Genomic DNA, 6,000 nt, shown 5'->3' on the forward strand with positions numbered 1-6,000 from the left:
TGTTCCTTCTAGACTCCCCTACACTTTGGACAAACCTCCATCAAAGCAGTTGTATTTACCTTACAGTTTCAGATGGCAGAAATTTTGACATTTATCTTCGTATTTTCTCCAGCTAATGTAATGCGTGGTAGACAGTAAACACTCAATAAAGTGTTAAAGGAATGAAGCCACTCTCACTCCAAGGAAACCTGTAGGGGTCCCAAGGATAAAAGATTTCTAAGGAGAGTAGGGTACACACACTCCCACACACATTGTCTTTGCATGATGAGTTCTCACTTAGATGGCTTTTAGAAATAAGATCCAGACTCCTATTACAGTGATGAGGAACTGAAGCCCAGAAGGGAAGACTTGCCAAGAGTCACCTAACAGGCAGAACTGTGTCTGCATTCCTCTTTGAGGTTGGCACAAACACAGTATTTTCTTTCCACTCATGCTCTCTCTGGTATGCATTTGAGATCAAGAAGTGACAGCATGCACAACTATCCTGAAGCCTCTCTTACAGAGAATGTTCTAAAGAGCCCATTTGCCCATTTATTTGAAGAAGGAAGCACCTGCTTTCCCCAGGGCAGTAGCGATGCTATATTAACAGTAAGCAGATGAGTTGAGGTGAGGGGCCCCAACGAAGGGGCTTGCCTTGCTACAGAAGGCAGGCAAGATGAGGGATGTACTGTAGCAGGGTCTAGGCAAGTGGCACATAGTACTCGTCCTTACCCTTGCAGAGGGAGGAGCTACCTCCTTTCTTTCATTCTAATTTATTAGTAGTTCCTAGAATCTCTGAGAACTAATCATTTTGGCCTCTTAAAAGTTGCCTTTTCATTACTATTCATTCACTGGGAGGCTACTATGTCACCAGCCCTTGCTAGCCACTTGAGTTCTATTATCTCTCTCCCTTTCCCATATTGACTCAGTAAGGGAAGTGTTAACCCATTTCACTAGGATGGAAATTGCTACTTGGTGAGGCCATGTGCCTTGTTCTAAATCCCAGATTCAAACCCAAATCTTATTTGAATCCAACACCCATGCTCTTTTTTTATGCCCAAAGTTGCCTTTCAAAACTAAATTCTTTAAGGGTGGAGATGATGAATGACCTGCTCCTTTCTCTACACCCAGTACCTAGCCCAAGGCCAAGCACATGTGAACTCACAGATGAGTGGATCCAGTATTAAATGTCTATCAAATGAATGCTCCCTCTTCTGCTGTCCCACAGTATGAACAGTGTTGTGGGACAGTAGAGGAGGGAGCAACTGGCTGTTTAAGGGAAGTGGAGAAACCCCCTTCTGTCAAAGAGGAGGCCAAATAAGTAATCAGAAAGCAAAAGACAACAAGCCAGCATTTACCAGCAAAGAACACCAACAAGCAATTCACAGAAGAACCCATAGTTCAAAACCCATAAGGCCATGAACTATGATAAAAGAGGTGCTTAATGTCACTGATCATCAGAAAAAATGCAAATGATCTCATGGAAATATAAATTGGAAAAGCCCTTTACAGGAGCTTTTTTTTTTGATAGTTTCTATCAAACTTGTAAATGAGTTCAAGCAATGTGGCTCGGTGGTTGAGCGTTGACCTATAAACCAGGAGGTCACAGTTCGATTCCTGGTCAGGGCACAGCAGTAAAAGATACAGGATAAATGCAATGCACCATCTGGGATTTTCTTTTGCCATAAAAGGTATTGTTGGGACAATTTGAAAAATCCAAATAAACCTAGTGCTGTATTGATGCTATTTTCCTGATTTTTATATTTATATTATGATTATGTAAGAGAATGTCCTTTTTTTAGGCTATCCACACCAAAGTACTTGGAGTAAAAGAGCATCATTTGAAACTCATTTTAAGGGGTTCAGAAAAAAAATGTATTGGGAAAAAGGGAAAGGAGAGAAAAGGGATGACAAATGTGGTTAAAAAGTTAACATTTGGGGGATCTGGGTAAAAGGTAGACAAGAATTCTTTATACTAATTTTTTTCTGTCTGAGATTATGTCAAAATATAAAATTCAAAGAAAAATTAAAAAAAAAAAAAAAAAAAAAAAAAAAAGAGAACGAGTAAGAGTTTACCAGATAGAAAAGACGAGGGAATCTTTTGGCAAAAGAACAAGAGAAGCAAAGGAAACTGACATGTGTGGGTGGCATATGTGGAGAAACAACCATTGGCTCTGAGTGTCCAGAACATAGGATGGTGTGGGGGGAAAAGGGACATGGAGGAGAACAGGAATGATGAGCAACCCAGTTCACAAATGAACACATTTCCCTGCTACCTAATACTGGAAATGAAGATTTAAAATCTTTATACCCTGCCTCAAACCCTAAAAAACCCCACACATCTGCATATTTTGGCTGCATAGTGATTTCATTGGCCATTTCTCTCTTCATCCAGTGACCATAAAACAATAGCGGAAAGGGACAGCTAGTACAACTCCCTCATTTTGCAGAAGGGAAAACTAAGGTTCAAAATGGAGAAATGATTTGCAAGTACCACCAAAAGTTAGTGTTAACAATGGCTTCCAGTTCACCATCCATCATTCTCTCTCTGGCACCAAAGTCTTTTTTTTTTTTTAATGGAACACTTCACAAATTTGCCTGAAATCCTTGTTCAGGGGCCATGCTAGTCTTCTCTGTATTGTTCCAATTTTTACTATATGTGCTCCGAAGCGAGCACTCTGGCACCAAAGTCTTAAAGATTGAGGTAGACAAGTGAAATGACTGAATGTTACCCTTTAAAATTTGGATGTTTTTCACTTGCCACATGTATGGACTTACTCTCTGTCCAATTTTAAAATGTAATTATAGAAATATTAAAATGTAATTATAGTTGTTACTTAAAGCCCCTATTTTGCAACTGGTAAGTGCTGCTCAACTCAGGCTCCTAATCTGAAACAGCAATCAAGTTAGTTCTCAGGAATTATCAATGACATTGGTACCCATCTGGCTTTCTTGAAAAGTTTAACACCCTTTTTTATTATTCATGATTTTGCAGTTCTTCACATTGCAAGGTGATGGAGAGAGCATGCAATTTTCTTCCGAGCTATGAAATCATTCTTGAATTTTGGACATTCATATAAATGGATTTTAATTTTTCTTAGAGACTGCTTTTCCTTATGAAATCATGAAATTGAAAATATATGTACTTAAATTAAACTGTAAAATATTCTCATTACAATAAAATCTAAAGGATAAGGAATTAGCATTTCAAGGACTCTATTCTCATTTGTCATCATTCCTAGTTAGAAGTATATTCCTCAAAGCTTACATCTAAGTGACTACATGACTAGCAAAACTATTGAGGTTCTAATTTATTTAAGAATCATTAGATTCCATACAGGACATCTTGAAGCATGTCATCAGCAATGTGTTGACATAATATGCACACTGCAAAAGGCATGTCTTTATTTTAAATGTTCATGAACCCTGGGTCCCATAGAATTTTAATGCATGAAGAAACCTTACTCAGTTCTCATTCTATAAAGGGGCAACTTTCTTCCCCTGCCTATCTCAGATTCCAGATTCATGCAGTTTTCAGTCCAGACATGTCTTGTGATGACATTTGTGTGAATTATTTTATTCAGGATTGTAGATTGACAACAAATAAAGATTGAGAATAATCAAGATCACCCTACCAAGTGAGTTTTTAAAAATATATTTTAATGGTTTTAGAGAGGGAGAAAGAGATAGAAACATTAATAACAAGGGAGAATTGCCAAAACCAGTTTGGCTCAGTGGATAGAGCATCGGCCTGCGGACTGAAAGGTCCTAGGTTCGATTCCAGCCAAGGACATGTATCTTGGTTGCGGGCACATCCCCAGTAGGGGTGGTGCAAGAGGCAGCTAGTTGATGATTCTTTCTCATAGATGTTTATAACGCTATCCCTCTTTCTTCCTCTCTGTAAAAAAATCAATAAAATATATTTTAAAAAATAATAATGAGAGAGAATCATTGATCGGCTGCCTCCTACATGCTCCAACTGGTGATCAAGCCCACAACCTTGGCATGTGCCTTGACTGGAATTGAACTGGGAACCCTTCAGACAACAGGCCATCCGTCTATCCACTGAGCCAAACCAGGTAGGGCCCAAGTGAGTTTTTTATACAGTTTATGTCATCTTAAGCACACTTATACACAATAAATTATAGCTGTTATGCTTTGTATTTTGGACATTAATATGCATTGTGTTGTTTTTTTTTTACAAAATTGATGAAACCATTAACAAAATATGGCTTCAGAGATCTCTCTTTAATCTGACAATATCTTCTTCCTCTGCCTTTATTCTGGACCTGATATTCTTCCATGACTGATACCAATCTGCACTAGCATGATGTACTTCTTATATCTGACCTAGTAATTGCAGGAGATTCTGTCTTCCTATCCGTCATACCTCAAACTTTACACTTTCTGTACAGTCTTCAATAGCTATTCTTGCATGACCCTAGCAATCCCTATTCTTGCTTTGCTACTAGACCACTTTATTAAAGTCCTGAACATTTTCTTGAGAATGTTCAATGTTTCTCTCTCAAGAATGGCTTCTTTTGCTCTGATGTACTGTTTTTCTCAGAACTTACTTTCTGTTTTCTTCTGTGCCTGTGCCTGGCTGTGTAGGAATAAGAAGAAGCTTAATTGTCTGCTTTGGTTTCTTGGTAAGAGAGGGATTCTATGTATCTGACTGAATACCACCCAAAGGAAGCTCCAGGCTGCTTAGAAGACACAATTTCTGGGTCTGGCCAAGTAGCATTATCAAGGCTCCCGTTTCCTGTCTTCAAAGACCATCTGGGCAAACCTTAACCTGATTAGAACAGGATGGAATTGTGTGAAATGAGACCAGGAAAACAATGGGCAGGAGTTGCTAGGAGCTGTACCGAGCAACAGAAAGTAAATGACATGTATCAATGAAAATAAGAAAGTAGCAGTAGGGCTACCAGTTGACCAACAGGGTAACCACAGGCTATCAGGACTAAAATAGATCTCATGTGGCATTGCAGCAGGAACAAATACCAAAAAGTCTGAAACAATGGATGCAGGCATTTTAGTGCATAATAGAAAGAGCATTTCAAATCAGTAGAAAAAGATGAAATATTCTATAAATGTTGCTGAAAGAAGTGCAAGCAGGCAGTTAGAACCTACTTCATACCAACCCAAAAAATTAATTACTAATAAGTGAAATTATAAATAAATTAGAAAACATTTAATATAGTATTTTAAGGAGAAAGATAAACAAAATTAAAAGACAAACCACAGAATGGGAGAAAATATTTTCCTCACATACACCAGAAGATAGTACCCATAATATATAAAGAGTTCCCACAGTCAATTAGAAAACTAAATGCTGCCCTGGTCCATGTGGTACAGTAGTTGGACCATGGCCCTCAAACCCAAGGGTCTCAGGTTTGATTCCTGGTCAACATGCCTGGGTTGCAGGTTCTATCCCCAGCCCCAGTTAGGGCACTTCCTCTCCCTCCCTTCCACTCTTTCTAAAAATCAATGGCAAAAATATCCTCAGGTGAGGATTAAGAAAACAAGCAGACAACAACAAAAACCTAAATGCCACCACAGAAAGCGGGCCAAGGGGTTGAACAGAAAGTTGTAGACAGAGAACTAAAAGCAGCTGAATAACATGAGATGATCAATCTTCCTAATAGATAAAAGGAAATGAAAATAATACAATTGTTTGTATGTCAGATTGACAGGTTTTAAAGGGTTGATAATACCTTCATTGTTTCATTTATTCAGAAATATTTATTGAGTGTCTAGTATGTATCGTGCATGGAAAATGATGAGTATAGCAGACCCAATCCCTCTATGTCTTTGGACCACATCACACCTGTCAGAATGGTTATTATCAACAAAACAGGTAATAACAAATGTTGGAGAGATGTGGGGAAAAAAGGAACCCTCATTCACTGCTGGTGGGTATGTAGACTGGTATAGCCACTATAGAAAACAGTCTGTAGATTCCTCAAAAAATTAAGAATAGAGCTACTGTATGACCCAGCAATACCTCTCCTATGTATA

This window comes from Pipistrellus hanaki (genome assembly GCF_964339955.1).
Source record: "Pipistrellus hanaki genome assembly, chromosome: 11".
Lineage (NCBI taxonomy): Eukaryota > Metazoa > Chordata > Mammalia > Chiroptera > Vespertilionidae > Pipistrellus > Pipistrellus hanaki.